General features: G+C 37.5%; 1 long non-coding RNA gene across 1 annotated transcript; it reads right to left on the bottom strand.

Annotated features, from left to right (window-relative positions):
* LOC134484601 (uncharacterized) lies at positions 1-27,191 on the bottom strand. Its single transcript, XR_010062093.1, has 2 exons — positions 25,750-27,191; positions 1-95 (listed from the first exon to the last, which is right to left on the bottom strand). It is a non-coding gene; the product is annotated as an uncharacterized LOC134484601 (long non-coding RNA).

Raw genomic sequence — 27,191 nt, 5'->3', positions numbered from 1 at the left:
TTTTCCGCCTTTCCTTATTTGTGTTTTATTCTGTTCCCAAAGGCCATGTTGTGTTGAAGTTATGAAGAATTTCTTGCTCCTTTGATGAAAATTTTCTGAAAGCATAGATTATTCATATTTGTAAAATACTGTTGATATGTTTAATAGTACTGGATATTATAGTTAAAATCATCTGGATTAGGAATTTTTGCATGTATATCATAACACACTAAAATACTAAAGATTAAAAGTAGAAGAGCTAGAATTTATCACATGTTTTTACTCTTCTAGGGTTTGTAAATTTACAAAATCTGAAAAATGACTTCTTTCTGTGAAATTCACATTCATGAGCTATTAAATTCTAATCAAAGAGTGTGTCAGCACCAATTAAATTGGATTAAATTATAATTGCAATACAAAATGTTTGTAGTAAGTATATGGGCAAATAATTTGTCTGAATATACTAAATAAGCATGTAATATAATCATAGGTTTGCTCTTCATTAAATAAGTACTCCCATTTATAACTTAAAAAATACAGATATTAAAGTGAGTTTTGTTATATAACAGCTAATAATGGTCTTAGTAATGGATTAAATCACCAAACAATGAACAGTAAGTAGGAATGTCTAGTGAGTTAGAGGTTCTTTCAAGCATCTTCAAGGGGCTAAAATAAATTCCTTTATAATTCTCCTAAATCCACTTACCATGAAATATTCCACATCAGAGTAAATAACACCAACATCTTTTCTTTTGCTCAAAAAAAGACATTGGCTTTCTTTTCTTCCTGCCCACACCACACTCATTCTTCTACCAAACACAACAATTTCCAAAATAGCTCTCTGATATGACTCTTTTTCATTATCACTGACAGTACTTCCAGATAGACTTCAAAAACATCCTTAAAATTATTCTCTGTATCATCTCATAATACATAAGTAACCAGAGTCCCTTCTATATACATTGTGAGTTAAACAAACTTATTTAAAACTGTTCAATGATTTCTAAGACATTTACAGTAAATAAAAATTATATGTCTAATACTGTTCCTATATTCCCATATGAGACATTGCCTAAGCTTCAGCTTTATTTGGACCGCTCTTCTATCTCTTAGTCAATACAAACTACTATCATATTTACTTTTTGGAAATGTCAAGCTCTTTGTCCTTTTATCATCCTTCTATTTACTGTGATTTTGCCCAAAATATAGATCAACTATATTTCATCTAATCTAACTTAAATGTCACTTCCTTATGACAATCTCCATGACCATATTTTTAAAATAGATTCTTCAACTACTTGCATACTATCAACTGTAACAGACTGATTTATGGATTCATTTCTTTCTTTTTCTTGAACTATAATGCAATTTTTATAAAAGAAAGTTCATAATACATTTTATTCATTCCTAATCTATACCACTATTATGGACCTGATACAGTAATGGAGACTTATTATTTATTACATGATTCAGTAAGTTTCAAAAATAAACTTTATACTATTCTTCATTTTAATAAATATGCATCCCATTCATTGGTTAGTCCAACATGTAGTAATTATGTGAATTCTTCAATATATTACAATTCAATGACCTAGTTGACATTGCCTATATATTTTAATTTGTCACAGATAGTCTGTGTCATATTCAACACAATACTGTGTGCACTGAGCAATTATCTCATCTGGCAATATATTTGACATGAAAGAATGAGATCCCATGAGGAAATAGATGGACTTCCAGGAGTGCTGACACACTCAAGAGCACGGGAGAGACTTCTTCTTCTCAGAGGTAACTTCCTGGAGTGCTCACAACCCACGAATGGAGGTGTAGTCTGTTACAGCATACTTTTGTTTCTATCTATTCCATATAGCTGAACCTGATCCACAGTTCTTGGTACACAAAAAACTCCTAACCCAAAACATCCGGAAAATCCCAGACAAAATGACAAGATAAAACCTAAGGATAATAGGTATAGTAGAGAATGAAGACTCCCACTTTGAAGGGTCAGTAAATATCTTCAACAAAATTATAGTAGAAACCTTCCCTAACCTAAAGAAAGAGACAACCTTACACGTACAAAATTCAAAGAGAACTCCCAAAAATTTGGAGCAGAAAATAAATTTCTTCCATCACATAATAGTTAAAATATAAAGTACACAAAACAAAGAAAAAATATTAAAACCAGTAAGGGAAAAAAGGTTGAGTTACATAAAAAGGGAGACCAATCAGTATTCCACACTTCTTAAAATAGACTATGAAAGCTATCAGGTCCTGGGCATATATCACACAGATCATAAATGAACAAAAATGTCATCCCAGGCTGCTATAAAACCTCTCAACTACCATAGATGGAGATTCCAAGATATGCCATGACAAGAGCAAATTTACACAATATCTTTCCACAAATCCAGTCCTACAAAAGATGAAAGGTGGAAAATTCCAGTACAAGGCAGGAAACTACACCCAGAAAAAGAAAGAACACAATCTACTTTTAAAACACAAAAGAAGATAATGTAGGTAGCCACAGAAACATAATTCGACATCTAACAAGAAAAATAATAGACAAATCCAATCATTTGTCTCTGATATCATTAAACATCAAAGGACTCAAATGCCCCTGAAACGACATACACTAGAAATCAACTGCCCTGGAATAGAAACACTTTATTCTTCCTCTGTCTGCAATGGAGGGGTCAGAGACATAGCTATCTGATGGAACGAAATCTAGAATTGACCTTGTGACTGAGGAGTGTCTCAAACAGTCAGCCTCTGCTGTAGTGTACCTGAGACTGAATCCTTGTCAACAAGAATCCATAGGAGACTCTCACTTTGTTCGTGGCTGACTCAGGTATACCATTCAACTAATAAAGACCAGAACTTGTTCCTCAAACCTTATTGCATAGCCAATACAACTTTGACCACCAAAAAATCTCCAAGAACAATGGATTGACGTCCCATGGCCAATGAATAAAAGTTCCACCCTGGATCCAAGGCCACTTATCTAAGATACTCACCAGAAAGGTCAATATCCCTCACACCCATACCTGTGCTGCTAATAGTAAGTTTAAAAAAGGATTAGAGACAGTGACTTCACACAAGATTTCAAAATAAACCTCAGATTGCTGTCACGTCTGTAGTGGAGTCCTTGGAGATAAGAATTTTCTGGAGTTCTCTGAAAATGTAGAGGCCGGGAGTGATGGGATCATTGTTTTTTATAGAAGGTAATCATGGATAGTCCCCTACTATCAAACCGGATTAAGACTTTTCTCCTTTCAAAAACATTGATATTTTTTTCTGCTCAGGATGACTAGGCCTTAGAGTTACCCATTTGACAAAATGGTCTCTCAGAACCATCCCTTCTGCTTGGGGCCCATGGGATTTTTTACCTTGGACCAAGGAGCATTGATCCCTCTGGTGAAGGTTCACTGAAATCCAAAAGGAGGGAGCAAATCCTGGAATCTTATGCTACTTCCTTGAGTAAAGTCACATGATATGTTGTGAAGTCATCAGTCTGGTGCTCATTTCTTTTTGGTTGAATATACTTTTAGGGGGCAATCATGCTTAGGACACCTCAACTTTTCATGAATCATGTAATCTATATTCAGGGTCTTGCCTATTCAGCTAAAGATGTGGATATGCTAGACTGTGAGGTATCATTAGATGATGCAATGCTAGGACCTCCTGAGCTATTGTAAGCAATTTAATTTTTTCTCAAATACTAGGGGAATATGAATACTCTAATCAATTCTCCTGTCACAGGGACATCAGCAACTCATCTTTACTTGGTGGTACTCATCCATTCTTTCTTTGATTAAGGAGGCACCATGTGTTATCCCTGAAGGAAAGGTTACTTCAGATCATTCTAGTTTGTCCAAAGTAGGTTTAGATATTAATTTAGGGTGAGGAAACCCACACTAGTTCCTGATATTATGGACTGTGCCACAGATATGTTTCCTAATTTTTCCCAGGTTTCTCCTTCAGTTCAAGGTAAACTTGGGTTTCAATTGGGATGCAATGAAGAGCCCCTGAAAAACATATTCTGCAAAGTAAGATGAATATATTTTACTTTCTTTGAATAAGAAAATCTAGCAATACCCTGTAAGTTGAAAGGGGCTTAATACAAATTATTTTGATGAAGAACATACAGAGAAGGAAATGAAATGAAATCTCACACAGTTTTTTTTTTTCTTAAGGAAACTTTAAATTAATATCCCCTGACAATGGTTTCTTCCGAGAATCCACTTCTATCCATAGGATCTCAGTTCTATTCTTCTAAGAGGTCTTAATGTTTCCTTTCTTACCTGGGTGGCCAGGCATAGATAAATGTTTGAAGGAACGGAAGACCACGTGGACATGATGTCCTCAGACATGTCAGTGCAAATCTGAGCCCTAACCTAAGTTCTGCCTTTAAGGTTTTTCACATAAAATGGAGCAGTTTCATCTTTGTTGTCGATGATTATCCTGCTTCTGAACAGCTTGTGCAAAACATAAATCCAGAGATTACCACCCAATATGTAAGAGCAAATTCCCTAATTTCTGGCCAGCACGCCTCAGAGTACCCCGACACATAGTTATTCTGGACTGTGAAAACAGTTGCACTTGACTGCCTTCTTCCAGTACCCAAGGTAAACCTTTGCCTGAAGGATTCTGTGACCTTCTCACTCTTCCCAATCCTCCTAAAATGTTCTCTCTGAATAATGGGTCCTTGACTTTCCAACAAAGTAGTCGTATCCCTAACTGATTAAACATATTTTCAAAAGTGACTCCTTCTATAATCCAATGACTCTGCTCCACTCCGGTTTGAAGTCCCAGAGTCGTAGTTTAGAATCAGAGTATATAACCCTTGCAAACTGCAATAAGACAAATCAATAAAAATGTAATAATTTCAACATTTCTGCTTAGATCTTAACAGCTGAACAAACCAGAAGAATTAACCTAGCCAGAAAAAATTATCCAAAGCCTTTGGCAGAAGAAATATGTTCCTGTCTTTTCTCTCCTGCATTAACAGAAATTATGAATATATAAACCTCTGAATGAGAATTTGAAACTTATGATTACGGCTGGAAACTTTATCCACTGTATAAGGTACCAGGAAGCTTTTCTCTTGACAGAAGTGTGTATGGCACCTATATACACTATGCCTGAAGAAGTTTCTCTTCATTTTCAATAGGGCTTTAGAGTTTTCCTCTCTTACATGGGGTTCACTTTACCCAGTGTTAACTTACTCCTTCTGATTATATTGTAGAGCATGTCAGTACTCGCCTAAGTATAGCATTGCCCTAGACCCTTTATGATAAAGGGGCTTAAAACCTGTTTGAAGCCTTACATGGGCCTTTTATTTTCCTATACCCATCAAGTGGTGTTGTCTTTTCTCCTTAAAGGTCTGCCAGACCTAGGGAGTGTTATACCTCGCATCCTACATGAAAGACCATCTAGCATTCGTTGTCTTTCCAGTAGGATTGTGGGCCAATTGTCTACTTCAATCCACTAAGTCGATTTTAGACCCTCAGCTTCTGCGAATGGGGGCTAGGGAAATGAAATTCTATTGAAAGGGCTCTAAAAATTATTCTCAGTGCACATCAATTGTCTCAGAACTCCTCCCTGTGTACTATGTGAATTTTGGAGTACCTGTGGAACTAAAGAATTACTAGAGCTGCCCTTCGGCCCATGCCACTCAACACCCCTATAAAGAAAGTTTGCTTAAAACTAACCTCTTTATTCAATGTATTCATACAACACATATGCAAACAATGGTATCTTATATTTCTCTGCTTCTAAATCCTAGTTCAGAAGACACAAAGCTAAATTGACTCTTATACCATGTGCCTTAAAGTAGGTCATCAAAATATTCCTATATTTTATTCACATATGTTTGCAGCTGAACACATCCTTGAAGAAACATCACCGCTTCCTGAACCACTTATACTTTTGTTGTGACCATTGCCTGGACTAAAAGATATATATGTATACATACAGGGAACATACTTAGAAGTTACTGAAACAGAGTCAGAACATTCCTCAAGGCCCAGTGTAGCCGATAACCTTCCCCTGCTGACCATGGGTGAAGTTGATAATTCTTTTCTTCAAAATATGACTAGGGTACTCCACATTGTGAACCAATACATTCAGGATTTCACTTTAGCTAAAGATCTTCTCAGAACTTCCCATTCTGTAAATCTGTTCTCAGAAATCTCCTGTTCTGAGATACATCCTAGACTCATTCCTCTTTGAAGAGGCCCTGAGAACTACCCTGAACGATGATGTGACTCCTTCCCCATCAGTGTGGCCTTGGATCTTGCTCACCTCTTGATGGTGTACACTGCCTTTGACCAAATGAAACTCACACATTGCTTTATTCACAAGGTGACATGAGACATGCTTTTTCAAATAATAGTGTGCCAAAGCTTGTATTCTAAAGCAGTCCCTCATGACTTTGAATTACCTCACATGGATATACTCTAAATAATAGAGAATCAAGGCTTTTTACCTTTTACCATGGTGGATAGGGAAATATCTTCTTCCATCGGGTTTGAGGTCCCAGGTCCTATATATAGAATCATTGATTGATTCCAATCAAGCCAATCACTAGAAATCAAGAGCACCCTTTGTTGCTACCCATATATGGACATATTAAGACAAACTGAATGAGCAACAGATCCAGAGACAGTCATCCAAGCTGTTTAAAAAAGGCTTGGGTTGTTACCTAAACTTCCCCAGATTTAATACACGATGTAAAATTTCTACCAACTAAAGAAGTATAGAAATTGAAGGGCATTGTTGGAGAAAATCCTTCACCAAATCAGGTTACAATGACATCCATGTGTCACAGGATGTTTCATGCTACCAACCCCAACTCCAAGGGTTTTCTAACACGTACCATTGCACAATCAGATCTCAAAGTTTTCTCTTTCTTAAAGGCGTCGAGATTTTCCTTTTTCCCTCAGTTACCTAAGTCATTGAACAGAATGTCAGACCTCCCTCCTACAACTGAGCCTACTCTACTCATTCCCTGGTTGCCTTATGTCTTCTCAAGTACTCATATAAAGGAAAGACCCCCAAATTTTGATTATTTGAAAGTGGGCTCAAGTCACTTCACTTCTGACTAAAGAGGCCCCATGGTCTCATGGCATACCTCTGTAGAAGCCAGAATCAGATTCAATAACATGTAGTTAAATGTAGTACAAAATGGGACCTTCAACCACAAAAACTATAGGCAGTCAGTTCATGGCCAAGGGTGTATATGCTATGGAATGATGCTCACGAGATATGTCAGGTTTGGCTCCTAAGGGCAAGTCTCATTGATTCCATCTATACTTGTGAGGAGTTTCAGTTGTAGCCTCTAGCTCTGGAAGTCCCAAGTGCATCACTTAATTACAAGGATATCTTATACCTGATTTAAACTCATTTTACTTAAGTGCCAATCTTGACCAAGATTACCAGGCAATCCTGATTGCGATTTCGCAGTGGGACATCATAAGATACTTGTTGTAGATCAGAGGGCAGAGTATAGAAAGCTAAAATTAACATATATGCAATCTTACTACAGATGGTTGTCAGAAATGCAATTTTTCCATCTCTCATTTATGGATGTGTACACATGTACACTTATACTTATATATATCATATGCACATATATACATCACACACACACACACACACATATATATATATATATACACATTATACATAATATATATACATCATATGTATACATTTATACATCTTATTTATACACATATGATATATATACATTTATACATCATATATGTATATATATATATATGTATATGTATATGTATCGATGGAGCATCAGAGTTCAGATAATCACTTACCCTGATGGAAGAGCATGCTAATGGAAACTGGAAAGAATAATCGGAAGAAAATTAAGCAATACCATACTGTTTTCCCACCACCAAAGGTGAGCTAGAATTTTTCCTTCTTCACAGTTAGGTGACTAGATCTTGGTAATTGGTTAAAAATGGCCAGGCACTTTCTTGTTTAGCAAAGCAGTTCAGGATGACTCCATAAGTTGCAGTTATGAACACAGGTTACTAAAACTGCACCTATTTCCTAGCCATCTCAACACCATCCCCTTTAGATGAAGGGGAATCAGCACTTCACTTTGATTGGTGGCCTTCAGGTCTTTATTTTTTGACAAATAATACTTTACACCATCCCCTTCTGTATAAGATCTGTTATAAGAAGGACTGGAATTTACTATTGAGATCTCATATTTTTTTTTTTGCCCAAGAGGACCAAGATTAAAGAGTCCTTAGAGCATACTCAACCTTCTAATAGGGAGCTTTAGTTCAAGTATAACCCTCTAATAGGGAGCTTTAGATCATGTTCATCTAATAATGGCCACTAAATAAATATAGGTTTGGCCAAAGGTACTTCACCTAATTATGATCTGTGTTAGCAAATCGTGAAACTTTCATTATCTCTCCTATATACCATCCTTCATGCTTATACCCATGTCGTTGATGATTAGCTTCAAGAGGACTTAGAGACTGAAAATCATGACTGCTGAATAATACTAATGCTTGGACCCCGGTTAGAGCCTACCATGGTGTAACTGAAGATGTGAATATGTAAAGTAGCCCTAGCTTTCCTGCTCAATTTAGGCTTGAAAACTCCCTTATCCTAAAATAGGTTTGTCACTTTAAGCAGATTCTACGTCTTCTTTAATATTCTACTCTTAAACATCATTACTTTAAATCACCAATTTATGTCCACTATATATCAAATGTATATTCTGTATATAAGTGTCTGCTATCTGTCTTATAAGACTGGCAGTTCCTGAGATCATCTCTGGCACCCAGGTCTAAAACTCCACTTCTAGTCAAAAAGGTCCTCAGTAGCTAACCTATTTGACAAAGAATGATTCTGAACCATTCTACTTTTGGTGAAAGATGGCACAAAATTTACACTTAACTGTGTCTCATATTCAAAACTTCCTCTAGGAAGGACATCAGAATGATACCTTTTGCTCCAGTTGTTCTCAAATTCACATCTTCTGTCCAAGGGGTCTGTAAATGTCATCATTTCAAAGAAGAGATTCAGTGTCTCTCCTTTTCCCTATGGGAGTATCAACACTCCACAACTACTCAAAGTATTTCAAGTTTTTTCTCTGTATAGTGGGCAAGAACACTTTCACCAAAGGACAACATTGGCCTGAAATATCTTCTTTTGCCCAAGGGGTACTCATGCCTGCACTCTCTATTGGCCATCTTCAGCACTTCTTCTCTTGATTTTGTGAGCCTGCTACATCCCAACTGTCTAGGACTACATACAAACTTCTTCCTGCTAAAGGTATTCTGAGACATTCCTCCATGGAAGAAAGGGGTTTTGATCTTTTCTTGTCTGACAAAAGTCTTCAAAGCCCAAAGACAACTGTTGGAATAAAATGCAACCTATAGGACTGATGCAAGAATTACTACCTGGACTTTCAAATGGCATGAAAATATATGGACATTCTAAATACTGAAAAAGAATAGGAAGCTGATCAAGCAATACTGGATCTTCCTCTGCTCCACGAGGTACTTACATTTTCTCCAGCATGAAATGGTCTTTCTTATTATTTTAAAATAATTTTACAGAGATTTTACAGTTCTAACAAACAGGTATAGAATATCTCCTTTGCACATTTTCTCAGAAATCCCGGTTATGTCCACGGTGCAATAACAAATTTTTCCCATGAAGTCTTGCATATTACCTTTTTGAGGACTGACACAACAGTCCTACTTCTGTTCAAGTTCCCTACCTCCACCATCTTACCCAGTAAGATTTAGACTTATACAATTAAGAAGACTCCAGGAGGCCAAGGAATTACCACAGATTCCCCATATGCCAAATGTATTTCCTCTCTTAAATTTCTAAGTTTATTGTCCTGGGAAACACTGTTCTGACCGAAGAGATCTCAGAGAAATCTGGACTGAGTTCTCAAACAAGAGTCTAAAAGCAAGCACAAATCAGACTACTGTCTTCATTGTGTTCCCTTACACAGAGATGTCCTTTCACATGCAGAGGAATGTGTAGATGGATATATATTTGAATAAGACACTGAACCCAACACTACTCCATTAGAGCCTTGTACAAGACTTCTAAGACTGTTGACTGCCTACCATGGACATTCAAATGTGTATTCTTTACTGTGATTTCCAGTTTGGAGTTGCTGAAGTAGTGTTTGGCTGGAATGTTCTATAATTTTCAAGGTATCAATCAACCTTCAACTTCTGCTCAGTAGTGCTCCAGACATAAGAGGAAGAGAAGCAATGCACATTCCATACAGTCTAGGGGAGATCCTTTTTCACCCTTCTACTTTAGAACATCAAAAATCTATTACATTTTCCTAGAGGGACAGCAACAATTCCTCTCCTGCACACAAGGAAATTAGATATGCTTCCACCTATTCAAAGGAATCTGAGTATCCTCTTTTCATTTATATGATTTTTTAATTTAAATTTCAAATATACCCTTTCTTGGTTTCCTACTCATAAGACATCTATCTGCTCTCCCTCCCCTTCTTCGATAATGGAGTTCCCATCCACATCATCCACCCGTCTAGTCTTTCTGACCTTCCTTACACTGGGAGTCCAAATTTGGAAGGACTAAGAGTTTTTCCTCCCCTTTTTGCCCAAAAAGGCCATCCTGTGCTACATATACATCTACAGCCATGAGTCAATCCTTGTATATACTTTGGGTGATGCTTTACTCCCTGGGACCTATCGTTGTTGGGCATTGCTGTCCTATGAGGCTGCAAGCCCCTTCAGGTCTTTCAATCGCTTCTGTAATTCCTCCAACAGGTGTTCCAATGTCAGATTAATGTTTTGCTGCTAGCATTCAAATATGAATTTGACCTCTTCTGGCTGTGTCTCTCAGGAGACAGCTATATCCAGTTCCAGTCAGCATGCACTTCTTAACTTCAACAATCTTATATAATTTGGTGACTGTATAAATGTATATGGGCCACAGGTGGGGCATGAATTCCTTCAGTCTCTGCTTCTACCTGTGCCTCCACATACCCTCCTGTGAATGTTTTTTGTTCCCCCTTTTAAGAAGGAGTGAAGCTTCCATACTTTGATTATTCTTCTTGAACATCATGTGGTCTGTGGATTATATCTTGAGGAATTCGAACTTTTGGGCTAAAATCCACTTATCAGAGAGTGCATACTATGTGACCTTTTCTGTGATTGGGTTACCTCACTCAGGGTGACGCTTTCTAGGTCAATCCATTTGCCTATGAGTTTCATGAATTCATTGTTTTTAATGCGGAGTAGTAGAACATTGTACAGATGTATCACATTTTATGTATCCATTCATCAGTTGAAGACCATCTGGATTCTTTCCAGTTCCTGGCTACTATAAATAATACTGCTATGAGCATAGTGGAGCATGAGTCTTTGTTGAATGTTGCACCATCTTTTGGGTCTATGCAGAGTACAGGTAGAGCTGGGTCCTCAGTTAGGGCATTATCCAATTTTCCCAGGAAACTTCAGAATGATTTCCAGAGTTATCGTACAGGTTTGCAATCCCTCCAATAATGGAACAGTGTTTTTCTTTCTCCATAACCTCACCAACATCTGTTGTCACCTGAGTTTTTGATCTTAGCCATTCTGACTGCCGTGAGGTGGAACCTCAGGAGTGTTTTTATTTTTATTTCCTTGATGACTAAGGATGTTGAACATTTCTTGACATACTTCTCAGCTATTTGTTATTCCTTAGTTGAGAATTCTCTGTTTAGCTCTGTACCCCATTTTTCATAGGATTGTATGGCTCTCTGGTGTCTAACTTCTTGAGTTCTTTGTATATTTTCGATATTAGCTCTGTATCAGGTGTAGGATTGAAAAAGATCTTTTCCCAATCATTTGGTTGCTGTTTTGTCCTAATAACAGTGTCCTTTGACTTACAGAAGCTTTGTAGTTTTATGAAGTCTCGTTTCTGATTCTTGATCTTACAGTACAAACCAGTGGTGTTTGGTTCAGGAAAATTTTCCCAGTGCCCATGTGATCAAGACTCTTCTCTACTTTTTCTTCTATAAGTTTCAGTTTATTGGGTTTGATGTAGAGGTCTTTGATCCACTCATACTTAAGCTTTGTATAGGGAAATAAAAATGAATCGATTTGCATACTTCTACATGCTGCCCTCCACTTGTTGAAAATCCTATCGTTTTTCATTGGATGGTTTTAGCCTCTTTATTAAATATCAAGTGACCATTTATGTGTGTGTTTGTGTTGGTGTCTACAATTCTATTCCACTTATCAACATTCCCAGGAATCTGTACAAATACAACTTTTTTGTCGTTGTTCTTTGCTTTTTAATCACTATTGCCCTGTAATACTGCTTGAGGTAAGGAATGGTGATTCCCCCAGAAGTTCTTTTATTGTTGAGTACAGCATATGTATGTTGTGCCATCACTTGTATTAAATTCTTAAAAGTCTTTAATCTTTCTTTATTTCTTGCTTGACAAGTTATCTTTGAGTAGAGCACTGTTCAAGTTACAGTTATGTGTGGGCTCACTGATGTTTTTGTGGATATTTAAGACCAGCCTTAGTTTGTCACGGTTTGATAGGATGCATGGACTTATTTCTGTCTTCTTCGATCTGTTGAGTCCTGTTTTGTGACTTGATATATGATCAATTTTGGAGAAAAAACTATGAGATGCTGGGAAGAATATATTATTTTGTTTTAGGATTAAATATTCTATAAATATCTGTAATGTCCATTTTGTTCACAACTTCTGTTAGTTTGTCTTGATCATGGTTTAATTTTTGTTTCCATGATCAGTCCATTGATGAGATTGTGGTGTTGAAATCTCCCACTATTATTATGTGAGGAGCAAATGGGTGCTTTGAGCTTTAGTAAGGTATCTTTTAGGAATGGAGGTGCCCATGTATATGGACCATACATATTTAGGATTGACAGTTACTATTGGTGGGATAATCTTTTGATAAATATGAAATTTCCTTCCTCACCTGTTTCGAAAACTTTTGGTTGATAGTCGATTATATTCCATAGTAGAATGGCAAATCCAGCTTCCTTCTATCAGACCATTTGCTTCAAAATTTGTTTTCTAGCCTAATACTCTCAGGTAGTGTCTGTCTTTGTCTCTGAGTTGTGTTTTCTACATTCAACAAAATACTGGGACCTCTTTATGTATCCATTCATTTAGTCTATGTCTTTCTATTGGGGAATTCACTCCATTTTGTTAAAAGATATTAAGGAATAGTGATTGTTGCTTCTGTCATTTTTGTTGTTAGAGGAAGAGTCATGTTTGTTTGTCTCTTTTCTTTTGGTTTCATTGCAAGATTAGTTTGTTGCTTTTTCTAGGATGTAGTTTCCCTCCTTGTGTTAGAGTTTTCTACCTATTATCTTTTGTTGGGCTGGATTTGTAGAAAGATACTGTATAAATTTCGTTCTGTCATGGAATATCTTCGTAATTCCATATGTGTTAATTGAGAATTTTCCTGGCTATAGTAGACTGGAATGGCTTTTGTGTTCTTTTATGGTCTAGAGTATTCCAGGATCTTCTGACTTTCATAGTATCTGGTGAGAAACCTTGTGTAATTCTCATAGGTCTGACTTTATATGTTACTTGACTTTGTCCCTTATTGCCTTTAAACTTCTTTCTTTATTTTGTGCATTTGGTGTTTTGACTATCATGTGATGTGAGGAATTTCTTTTCTGGTAAAATCTATTTACAGCTCTGTTGGCTTCTGGCATGTTTTTCGGCATCTCTGTCTTTAGGTTGGGGAAGATTTCTTCAATAATTTTTTGAAGATATTTACTGGCCCTTTAAGTTGGGAGTTTTCACTCTCTTTTATACTTCTAATTGTAACATTTGATCTTCTCATTGTGTCTTTGAGTCCAAATGACAGGTAACTTGGAGCATAAAAGTTGGTTTTATCTCTGCTTTCAAGTGTGTAGGCACCCTTACCAACTGGTTTTCAGCTCTCAGCACAGCCAGAAAACAAAAAAGTCCTTCAGCTGAATTCTCCTAGGTCCCTGTGTAAATATTGTGTACCTACTTCAAATGATAATCTCTGAAAGCCTATTTTATCCAAAATAGTTTTGTTGCATGTGTGTGTGTGTGTGTGTGTGTGTGTGTGTGTGTGACACATGTCCAGCAGACTCTGAATGGCCATTCCTTCAGTCTCCTATGAACAATCTCTCCCTACCCCTCTTATGGATATTTTATTTACCCTTTTAAGGGAGGAGTGAATAATCTGCATTTTGGTCCTCCTTCTTGAGTATCATGTGGTCTGTGCATTGGATCATAGGTAACTTGAGCATTTGCACTGATATCCAATTAAAAATGAGTGCATACTTTGTTTTTCTGTTATTGGGTAACCACCCTCAGGATGATATTTTTTTAGGTTCATCCATTTGCCTATGAATTTCATGAACTCATTATTTTTGATAAATGAGTACTAATCCATTGTGTAAATATAGGCCATTTTCTGTATCCATTCTTCTGATGAAGGACATCTGGGTTAATTCCAGCTTCTGGATATTATGAATAAGGCTGCTATGAACATAGTGTAACATGTGTCTTTGTTGTATGTTGGAGCATCTTTTGGGTATAAGCTCAGGGGAGGTATAGCTGGGTCTTCAGCAACTGCAATGACCAATTTTTGAGGAAACTCAGGACTGATTTTCAGGGAGGTTGTACCAGTTTGCAATCCCAACAACAATGGAGGAGTGTTTCTCTTTCACCATATCCTTGCCAGCATCTGCTGTCACCTGAGTTTTTGATCTTAGCAATTCTGACTGATGTCGGTGGAAACTCAGGGTTGTTTTGATTTGCATTTCCTTTATGACTAAGTAGGTTATACATAACACAAATCGTTCTAAGAAATGATGTTACCCTAACTGTTGGTCTGTATATAGCTCTGTGCCAATTGAACAATTTCTATCTCCTTCTTCAAAGTTCAAGTCCAAGGATATCCTATACCCAGTATTGCTTCTGGAAGTGAGTAATTAGCTCACAATTTCTGCAGGAAATTTAGACCAGGGTATCACAGGGGCCTCAACCGCTGAGTTGAGTTTCTTTGTTTGGATCCCAGTTGAATGACTCAGGTTGCACTCTTGGAAGAAATCTCCACACATCAGGGTCACAGTCCATGATGAAATGTATAAGTTGCTCAAACTGGTTAGGATTTCAAATAGATGATGCTGTGGCTTAACAATATTATAGGGTAAAAATTGAAAGACCATTCAATATATGACCAAGGCTTGGAGAGAAACATTTTCAATAGACTAACTTTAATTGCAAATTACCAGATTTCATTGTAAAGACAATGTATACAAGAAAAAAAAAACACATCCTGTTTGACTGATGCAAGGGAAAACAAGAATGCAGTTTAATAAGAGTAAAGAATATGCAGTCAGCTAGGTCATTTTGACTCTCATTTTCTAGAAGAGAGTTGTGTGCTCTTCCACAAAACTTTTCAGGACAAGAGGTAGAAACCAGAGACAGATGCATGTGGGAAAAGATGGAGAAATATTTGCCCACATACTCAATGTACAAAGAAAATAGCTAAACCCATGCGGAATGACAAAGGGTGCAAATCCATCAGGAATGTAGATTGTTATCTAATGAGGTGCTTCTTATGGGTGAAGCAAATAAGACAGGGTAGTGAAGAAGGTATTTACACATGGTTGTCTTTATAACCATAACCAGTTGTAGAAAAATGATTAATAATTGACATCAATAATTCCTTTGTATTTTGTTAACAAAGTTTTTCTATAGATTTTTGTGTTTTCTTTCATCAATTTCTTCATCATGCAATATAATACCAATTAAGACGATACCAATGGTTTTCATATTCGTTTCAAATTTGAGATACTGAAAGAATGTGCCATAGAACACATTTCCATCGATTCTAAATATGTATCGTGTTTTAGATTGTAGAATTGATGATTATATCACATCAGTATATCTATGATATTGTAAAATATATATTGCATTTCTATTTGGATGTAGGATCATTCTATTTTATCAAGGCACCATTATAATCTGGTTATTATTTTCATTTACAAATTATTCACAACATAAGGATATATGATGTAATTTTAAGTTGACAAGAAATAGACTTTTGATGGCTATTTTTGGTTGCCTACTTGACTAAAGCTGGAATTATCTAAAACCATAAAATAATGGCCCTACCTCTGAGGTAATCCACTTTCATTCAAAGTGAGAAGATCTACTTCTATTCTGAATACTTGAAATACAAAAACACTCCTTGAATCCAGGTATTTAATCCAGCTACAATGTTGGCAATTCCTCCTAAAGGAAGCCTATATAATGACATGGAAGTTGCTCTTATCCTGGTTGCTCTGTCTTGCTAGCAAGTCTATTTCATTACTGGCATTAAATCTTTTTTTTTTAAATCCTTATTAACTTGAGTATTTCTTATTTACATTTCGATTATTATTCCCGTTCTCAGTTTCAGAGCCAACATCCCCCTAACGCCTCACCCTCCCCTTCTATATGGTCTTCCCTTACCAAACCTTCCCCCATTATCACCTTCACCCCCAACAGTCATCTTCACTGGGGTTCAGGCTTAGCAGGACCAAGGGCTTCCCCTTCCACTGGTGCTCTTACTAGGATAGTAATTGCTACCTATGAGGATGGAGCCCAGGGTCAGTCCATGTACAGTCTTTGGGTAGTGGCTTAGTCCCTGGAAGCTCTGGTTGCTTGTCATTGTTGTTCATATGACGTCTCGAACCCTTCAATCTCTTCTACATCTTTCTCCAATCCCTTCAAAAAGGGTCCCATTCTCAGTTCAGTGGTTTATTGCTGACATTTGCATATGAATTTTGTGAATTGTGGCTGTGTCTCTCAGGACAGATCAGCATCCGGATCCTGTTTGGATGCACTTCTTTGCTTCATCTATCTTGTCTATTTGGGTGGCTGTATACATATGGGCCACATGTGGGTCAGGCTCTGAATGGGTGTTCCTTCTCACTTTGATCTAAATTTTGCCTCCCTATTCCCTGCCAAGGGCATTCTTGTTCTCCTTTTAAAGAAGGAGTGAAGCATTCACATTTTGATCATCTCTCTTGAGTTTCATGTGTTCTGTCCATCTAGGGTAATTCAAGCATTTGGGCTAGTAGCCACTTATCAATGAGTGCATACCATGTGTGTTTTTCTGTGATTGGGTTACCTCACTCAGGATGATATTTTCCAGTTCCATCCATTTGCCTACGAATTTCATAAAGTCATTGTTTTTGATAGCTGAGTAGTATTCAATTGTGTAGATGTACCATATTTTCTGTATCCATTCCTCTGTTGAAGGGCATCTGGGTTCTTTCCTGCTTCTGGCTATTATAAATAAGGCTGCGATAAACATAGTGGAGAACATGTCTTTTTTATATGTTGTGGCATCTTTTTTGTATATGCCGAAAAGAGGTATAGCTGGATCCTCAGGTAGTTCAATGTCTGATTTTCTGAGGAACCTCCAGACTGATTTCCAGAATGGTTGTACCAGTCTGCACTCCCACCAACAATGGAGGAGTGTTCCTCTTTTACCACATCCTCACCAACATCTTATATCACCCGAGTTTTCATCTTAGTCATTATGACAGGTGTTAGGTGGAATCTCAGGGTTGTTTTGATTTGCCTTTCCCCTATGACTAAAGATGTTGGACATTTCTTAGGTTTTTCTCAGCTATTAGGCATTACTCAGCTATGAATTCTTTGTTTTGCTCTGAACTCCATTTTTCAATAGGGTTATTTGTCTCATGCAGTCTAACTTCATGAGTTCTTTGTATATCTTGGATAAAAGCTCTCTATCTGTTGTAGGATTGGTAAAGATCTTTTCCCAATCTGTTGGTTGCCATTTGTCCGAACCAAGTGTTCTTTGCCTTACAGAAGCTTTGCAGTTTCATGAGATCCTTTTTGTCGATTCTTGATCTTAGCACATAAGTCAATGGTTTTTTCTTCAGGAAAATTTCTTCAGTGCTCATGTGTTCGAAATGCTTCCCCATTTTCTTCTCTTAGTTTAGTGTATCTGGTTTGATGTTGAGGTCCTTGATGCAGTTGGACTAAAGGTTTCTACAAGGCAGTAAGAATGGATCAATTTGCCTTTTTATACATGCTGACTTCCAGTTGAACCAGCACCATATGCTGAAAACGCAATCTTATTTTCCATTGGATGGTTTTGGCTTCTTTTTCAAAAATTAAGTGACCATGGTGTATGGGTTCATTTCTGGTTCTTCAGTTCTATTCCACCAGTTTACTTGGCTGCCTCTGTCTCAATGCCATACAGTTTTTATCACTGTTGCTCTGGAATACTGCTTGAGTTCAGGGATATTGATTCCCAAGGAAGTCCTTTTATTGTTGATGGTAGTTTTAATTGTTCTGTGTTTTTTTGTTATTCCAGATGAATTTATAAATTGTTCTGTCTAACTCCATGAAGAAATGATTGAAATTTTGATGTGGATTGGAATAAATCTGTAGATCTCTTTTGGTATAAAGGCCATTTTTACTATATTAATCCTGCCAGTCCATGAGCATGGGAGATCTTTCCATCTTCTGAAATCTCCTACAGATTCTTCAGAGACTTGATGTTCTGGTCATATGCTTATATTTTTTACTTGCTTGGATAAAGAAACCCTGAGATATTTTATATTATTTGTTGCTATTGTGAAGGGTTTCATATCCCTAGTTTCTTTCTCCGCTTGTTTAACTTATGTGCAGACTTATTATTATATATGACAACTTTGCTGAAATTATTTATCAGGCTTTGCAATTCCTTGGTGGTACTTTTGAGGTCACTAAGTATACTATCTTATCATCTACAAACAGTGCTATTTTGACTTCTTCCTTTCCAATCTATATCCCTTTGACCTCCTTCAGTGTCTGCTTGTTCTGACTAAGATGTCTAGAACTATAATGAATAATTTCTGAGAGACTGGGTAGCCTTGTCTAGGACCTGATGTCAGTGTGATTGCTTAAAGTTTCTGTCCACTTAGTTTAATGTTAGCTATGTATTTGTTTTATAGGTTTAGGTATGGGCCTTAAGTTCATGTACTTTCCAGTACTTTTATTATGAAGGGGTATTGAATTTTGTCAAATGTTTTATCAGCATATAATGAAAGGATCATTGGGTTTTTATATTTGAGTGTGATTATATAATGGATTACATTGATTGTTTCCATATACAACACCATCCCTGCATGCCTGGGATAAAACCTACTTGATCATGATGGATAATTGTTTTGATATGTTCTTGGACTCGGTATTTTTGCAACGATATTCATAAGGGAAATTGGTCTGTAATTCTCTTTTTTGTTGGGTCTTTGTGTGTTTTAGGTATGAGAGAAATTGTGGCTTCATAAAAGCAATTAGGTAGTGCTCCATCTGTTTCAATATTGTGGAATAGTTTGCAGAGTACTAGTATGAAATTTTCTTTGAATTTTGGATAGATTTCTGCACTAAACCCATCTTATCCTGGACTCTTTTTGGTTCAGAGGCTTGTAATAACTGCTTGTATTTTTTTAGCAGTTATTGGTTGTTTAAACGGTTTTTCTGTTTTTTTTTTTCTGTTTTTCTGTTAAATCGCTTTGGTACCTGGCATTTGTCTAGAAAATTGTCATTTTTCTCCAAATTTACAAGTTTTGTTGAATATAGTGTTTTGTAAGACGATCTGAATACTTTTTTAATTTGCTCTGATTCTGCTGTTATGTCTCCCTTTTCATTTCTTATTTTGTTAATTTGGACACACACTGTGGACCTTCAGGTTTGTCTGGCTATGGGTTAATGTATCCTGTTGATTTTTTAAAAGAACCAGCTTTTGGTTCTGTTCATTCTTTGTATGGTCCCCTTTTTTCTACTTGGTTGATTTCAGCTCTGAGTTTGATTATCTCCTGACTTCTACTACTCCTGTACATATTTACTTCTTTTTCTTCTAGAGTTTTAGGTGTGCTGTCAAGTTCCTGATGTATGCTCTCTCCTGTCTTTATGCAGGCACTCAGAGATATTTTTCCTTTTAGCACAGCTTTCATTTGTCCCAAAAGTTTGGGTATATTGTACGTTAATTTTCATGAAATTCTAAGAAGTCTTTAATTTCTTTCTTCATTTCTTCCTTGACCAAGTTATCATTGAGTAGAGCATTGTTCAACTTCCATGTATATGTGGGTGTTCTTTCCTAATTGTTATTGAAGAACAACCTTAGCTCATTGTGGTCTGATAGGATGAATTGGATTATTTCTATCTATCTGTATACTTTGAGACCTGGTTTTTGATTGATTATATGATCAATTTTGGAGAAAGTGCCAAGAAGTGGTGAGAAGAAGTTATATCCTTTTGTTTTATGATATTCTATTTATGATAGTATGTTCTAAAGTATCTGTTAAGTCCATTTTGTTTATAACTTCTGTTAGTCTGTCTATGTCTCTGTTTAATTTCTGTTTCTGTGATCTGTCCAGTGATGAGAATGGGATGTTGAAATTTCCTAATATTATTGTTTGCAATGCAATACTTTCTTAGAGATTTAATAAGGTTTCTCTTATGTATGTAGGGGTCCTTGTATTTGCGGCATAGATTTTTAGGATTTCGAGTTCATTTTGGTGTATTTTTCCTTTGATGAATATGTAGTGTACTTCCTTATGGATTTTTATGACTTTTGGTTGAAAGTCGATTTTATATGATATTAGATCTTCAGACCATTTGCTTGGAAAGTTGTTTTCCAGTCTTTTACTCTGAGTTAGTGTCTGTCATTATCTCTGGTGTGTTTCCTGTATTGCAAAACGATGGGTCCTCATTACATATTCAGTTTGTCAATCTGTGTCTTTTTAGTGGGGAATTGAGTCCATTGAAGTTGATGGATATTAAGGAATAGTGATGATCACTTTCTCTTATTTTCATAACTGGACGTTAGTTTACGTTTGTGTGCTTCTGTTTATTTTGTTCTGAAAAGAATAATTTCTTGCTTTATCTATGATTTTACTTGCCTCCTTGTATTGGGGTTTGCCACTTAGAGTCCTTTGTATTACTGGACATGTAGAAAGATATTGTGTAAGTTTGGTTTTGTCATGGAATATCTTGGTTTCTTCATCTATGTTAATTGACAGTTTTGCTGGATACAGTAGCCTTGGGTGGCGTTTGTGTTCTCTTAGTGTCTGTATGCCATCTGTCCAGGATCTTCTGGCGTTCAAAGTCTATGGTGAGAATTATGGTGTAATTCTGATAGGTTTGACATTATATGTCATTTAACCTTTCCCTTACTGCTTTTAATTTTTATTTGTTTTGTGCATTTGGTGATTTGACTATTATGTGATGGGAGGATTTCTTTTTCTGGTCCAATCTATTTGGAGTTATGTAGGCTTTGTGTATCTTTATGGACATCTCTTTCTTCAGATTAGGGAAGTTTTATTCTATAAATTTGTTGAAGCTATTACTGTCCCTTGATGTTGGCAGTCTTCACTCTCTTCTATACCTGTTATTATTATGTTTGATTTTCTTATTGTGTCCTTGATTTCCTGTATATTTTGGGCTAGGAGATTTTTCTGTTTTACATTATCTTTGACAGTTGTGTCAATGTTTTCTGAGGAATCTTCTGCTCCTTAGATTATATCTTCCATATCTTTTATCCTGTTGGTGACGCTCACATCTATGACTTCTGGTCTCTTTCCTAGGTTTTCCATCTCCAGGGTTGTCTTCCTTTGTGCTTACTTTATTGTTTCTATTTCCATTTTTAAATACTGGATGGTTTTGTTCATTTCCTTTTCCTGTTTTGTTGTATTTTCAGTAGTTCTTTAAGGTACCTTTTTGTTCCCTCTCTATGGGATTCTACGTGTTTACTTCTGTATTTTCTATTGCCCTGTATTTTCTTAAGGGAGTTATTTATGACCTTCTTAACATCCTCCATCGTCATGATAAAATGTGAACTTAAATCTAGATCTTTCTTTTCTGGTGTCTTTAGATATCCAGTTTTTGCTTTGGTGGGAGATTTGGGCTCTGATGAACCCAAGTAGTCTTGATTTATGTTGTTTGATTTCCTGTGCTTCCCTCTAGCCATCAGGTTGCTCCTGAATTTAGCTTGTCTTGCTCTTTCTGACAGTGGCTTGACTTCCTGCTTTTTTGTTTTTTTCTTTTTATTTTTACCCTGTTATGGGAACAGAGTATTCTGCTCTCATGTGTGCAGTTACTCCTCTCCACTGGCTTTAAGCTGTCCTTGTGGGCAGGAAGCAGAAGGAACTTCCCATATTTCTCCTAGGACCTTCTGTTTGGTGAGGTGGCATAGAAGGAACAAGGTGTTTTCCTCTTGAGTCAGGAACTTGGCAGAGTGTAGACTCCTCTCTTTTCCCAGGAGTGTCTGCTTTACTGAAGGTCTAGTTCCCTACTCTCAGGATTTGGGGGCAGGGAGTTGTTTGACCAGTTCCTTTCAGATCCAGGCACAGTCTGGCACATGATACTCCTGCAGTTTTACTCCTCTTATATTCCTGTGTCCAGAGGCACTGCTCTTTTGTCTTGGGCCAGAGATGTGGGAAATGGAGGGCAGAAGTGGCAGTCTCTGTGCCTTGTAGGCTCATTATTGCCCACACCCCTGGGTGATCAGCTCTCTCTCCCACAGCATCTGGGAGCAGGGAGCTCTAGGTCAGGAGTAGTAAAGCTCAGGAGCCAGCTAGAAACTGGAAGTGCCTTCTCCCAGAGGAGTTCTGTTTTTTCGTGTCCTGAGTCCACCAATCAGGTCACTTAGAGCAGAAAATTTTGATTCACCTCTGGTCTCAGTCCTGAAGACGCTCCTCGGGCTGACTTTCAGCTCTCTATGAGAGCTGCAACCAGAAATGTTCTGCCCCTACTGCTCCTAGGTCCCTATGCACAGGAGGCCGAGATGGAGCTAGGTGTTTGTTTTTTTTTCTTAAGTCAGGAATGTGAACAGAGTTCTCAGGGGTTTCTGCCCCTCTTATGGTCTATGTGTTCCCCACCCCACAAGAAATTTGGGTGTAGGATGCGGTTTGGACCAGTTCAGATCCAGGTGCAGTTTGGACTGCAGGGCTTCTGCAGCTTGACTACTCCTATATTCATGTGTCCAGAGGCACTCTGCAGTTTCCTCTTGGGCTAGGGATGTGTGCACCGGTGGTCAGAAGTGGCAATCTTTCCTTCCCTATGGTCTCAGTATTGCCCACTCTTCTGGGTGATCAGCTCTCTGTCCCACAGAGTTTCCAAAGCTGTTTCAAATGTTAATTCCCTATCCTACAGTTCTCCAGTCTTTCCAATTCTACTCCAAAGTGTGTTGGAGAAGACCCCTCTGCTCAAGGGGATGTAAAACAGGCCCCATCAGACAAAGAGGGCTGCAAAAGTTCTTGTCTTAAAGGTAATCTCAGTGATTTCTCATGTTCTACAAAAGGATTAAGTCCTGCCCCCTCTCCATATGAGACTTTACTACCTTTGATAGCTGTCAAAGCAGGGCAGAGAGTTATGTCCACTCACAAAGATAGTCAAAGATGTCCTCCATCTGCACCAAAGTCCCTTCTGCAATCTGCTTCGGGTATAATGAGTTTGAAACCTGATTCTGCTGACTAAGGGGAATTCAGAGCTTCCCTATTAAACCAAGAGGAGCTTCAGAGTCCTCCAATATTAAAAATGGGCTTAATTCATCACTTATGGTCCAAGGGGTACAAAATACAGTCACAAATCCCCACGTGAACTTCATAAGACACGTACAAGACCAAGCAGAGACAAAACTTTCTGCATGTACACCATTAGATCAAGGACCATTGCCAGTTTCAGAAGGGGCTCTTGAGAGTTCCACACCCACTCAAGATGTGGAACAAAATTCTGAGTTCACTCAAGAGACTCTTCTTCCTTCTGCACATAAAAATGTGATTTAGCACCCTCAACATCTCACCCAGTACTTCTAATGTCCCTATAAAACAGGGATTTATTCACATATCCTCTACCACCGAAAAGGATCCTCCCGACTTGTCATAAGGGCCAAAATAGTCAAGTTTATCACAAAACACAGTCAATGAACCATGCAGACTCCATATTTATACAATGTAGAGAGAAGATAAACCATTCCCTACCTCCTCAGTGGACTGGAGTCATTCTTTCCTAAAAGGAGAGGCTCCAAAATGTTCCACATATACATTAGAGATGCTAGAATTTCCCAAAGTTGACCAGTATTCCCTGAGTAATACGCTATCTTATAAAGAGACTGTGGGACAAGAAACATCTACAAAAGGAATTCTACCCACAGTCACATCTTTAGAAATGGCTTGTGGTTGTGACACATGTACAAAAGATGTTCTAGGACATATTCCATCTGAAGAGAAGGTTACGGATCCAACCATATGTGAACGAGAGTCGGGAAACATGGTAAGCAAACACCAGTGTCTGTAGGATCCTCAACATCTGAAGAAATGGAATCCTTGGATTCCATTTGTGCAAAAGAATGCATAAAACCACCGCAAATTTCACAGTAGGCTATAGGAACTTCCTTATCTCCTCAAGATCTTCCCCAACTAAAGAAGATGTTTCACACTCTTCCAAATGTGCACAACGGGTTGTCAGTCCTCCTTTATACCCACAAGCAGACTCAGAACATCTGCCAAATACCCAAAAGGTTCTGGATTTTACCTAATCTTCTGAAGGTTCCTTGGAACCTGTTTTGTCTATCAAGAAGCCTAGGGATCCTGACACTTCTATACAAAAGTCTGTTTCCTCTTCTCCATTAGAAGAAAATTTTCATGGAACTTCCTCAATTACACAACAATATCTAGAATCATCCTTATCTGCTGCATGAAGCTCTCAGACATCTCACATATGTCCATGATGCTTTAGGAGAAGTCACATCTTCAGAAGTAGCTCTAATACCTAACCCCCATTCTGACATCACAGTCAGGATTTCTACACATATACACAGCACATTAAGACCTTCCTCATCTGAGAAGGATGTCTTAGGATCTACTGCATCTAAACACCATGCTTTACAACTATGCCCATCTACCCAAGTAGATTTATTTCACATGTCCACTCTGGGAAGAAATAGTCGACTATCTCCCTCTACCAAAGTCGACCACAGGCCTCCAGTTTCTAGAAACAAAGGGTTAAGATTTGATCCTACTGAAGGAGTCTTGAGAAATTTCTCCTCTAAGGAAGACAGTTTCAACTTTCTCCCTTCTGCTAAAAGGGAACTTGTGCCATCTTCTGTTCTCAAAGATACACCAAAAGCTACAACTACTCCTCAGTTTGGTCCCACACCTTCTCAATCTATCCAAAGGGCCTTGAAATTTTCCAAAAATGATGAAATAATTTTGGAAAGTTTCCAATCCTTACAAGAGTATGCTGGACATTCCATATTTTCCCAAGATGCTCTCGTAATTCCTCCTCCAACCAAAAAGGTATGTTCACTGTCTGCCCTAGAGTTTCAGGGAATTTCTTCACCACTCTCGAGGGCTCCAGAAAGTGTTCTACATCCTCAAAGTAATTTGTCATTGTGGAAATTAGATTTCAAAAATACAAAAACTTTTTTATATATCCAACGGTCTGAGGGAAAGCCCACACTGAAAAAAAAATCAATTAGACATTGTGCCATTAACCAAAGTATATCAGAAAAATTCCTTGTCTTCTAAAGCATCTAAAAAACAATCTGGTTCTAGCATTTTTCCTGGGAAACATTTACCATCAGCCAAAAAATCCCCAGGAACATCAAAATCTAAAAAGAAACTTTTCCATCTGCCCAAAGGTCTTTAGGATGTTCAGCAACTACTCCAAGAGCTCGGTTAACCTAGAGAAAAAAAGAACTAAAGCCATCCTACCAGGGTGTTTTCCCAAGAAACACATATTTCTTCTTTTCTATTATACCATGACAGAAGGCCATCTTCCTTCTCCCCATCTCTGATCTCTTCATCCTATTTGTCCTCCCTTCCAAATGGCTCTTTACTCTGAATTAGAGGCCAATTAGTAAACCATAGAAATATGGAAGGAATATCTGAGAGGCAGTGGCTGACATGACAACACTTGTGACATCACAGATGAAGCTAGGGCTCTCCACGATACCAGAGATTTTTCAGGCAGGGCCTAATGATGAAGTCACTGAGAACTGCCATGGCCTACCTGCCGAACAGCTTTCCTTACATTGACCAGATTTGGAGGTGGCCTCTCCAGGAGTGTCTCCTGTGACACAGTAGAAACCTTTACATGCTACATCTCTCTAAAGCTAGAGACTTCTCTCTGCTTCATTAGTGGTTACATGTTCTGAATGAAGAAAGTTAGTCAGGGGCTCGTCATGGTTAGAAATGATCTAGGAAAACGTAAGGAAGGAGATTCTTCTGTATATTAAATTTTTCTCAAGTCCAATCCTGTGACAATAAGTTCAATTACCTAGGTTTTCTCTGTTCCCCAGGTGCCAGTATTTTCCCTACAGACCTTTAATGAGTGAATATTGTGCTACATTTTCTGATTGTACATTAATTGACAGTGCACATTATATATATTCCTGCATGTGTACTCAAAAATTTCATTTTTTCCAATTCCATTTTTGCAATGAATTTAGCAACAAACATGGCCCAGCTATAGAGTGAATATAACAGTGTAAATATTGTGTACCTCTTTCAAATGATAAACTCCCAAATCCTTATTTTACCCAAAAATTACCAGACATTACTAAACATGGACTATAGAATGTGGTTCTGTAGTTCTATTAGATATCAGTTCTCTAATATTTACCTTCCTGTGGTCCCAGGGCAATACTTGAAGGTTTTGGATGTTTTACCATGATTCTTTCTTCAGACATTATATATATTCCTGAATATGTACTCAAAAATTCTGTTTTCCAATTGATTTTTTGCAATAATTTTGTCAACAAAGGGGGCACAGCTATAGAGTGAATATAAAAGTGTAAATATTGTGTACCTTCTTCAAATCATAATCTGCCAAATTCTTATTTTATCCAAAAATTACAAGACATCATTAAAGCAAAGGAAAGCATGGGCTAAAGAAATTATTTTTTAGTCCCAGTGTATATCAGTTCTCTAATATCTACCTTCATGAGTTCCCAGGAAGAGACTTGAAAGATTTGGATGTTTTAGTATGATTCTTTCTTCAGGCCAAACAAGATTCAGGAGCATGTGCAGGATTAGGAATGGCTTGAGGTACAGTGAAACCTCAGCTTCATTACATTCATAAGGACAGAAGAGAGTCTATTTGGCACTGCCACTTGTGGATTCTACTTTCTTGACCATGTTTCCAGGAATCCAGA

This window comes from Rattus norvegicus (assembly GCF_036323735.1).
Source record: "Rattus norvegicus strain BN/NHsdMcwi chromosome Y unlocalized genomic scaffold, GRCr8 chrY_unlocalized_16, whole genome shotgun sequence".
In the NCBI taxonomy this organism is placed as follows: domain Eukaryota; kingdom Metazoa; phylum Chordata; class Mammalia; order Rodentia; family Muridae; genus Rattus; species Rattus norvegicus.
This window is presented reverse-complemented; position numbering and strand designations above follow the sequence as displayed.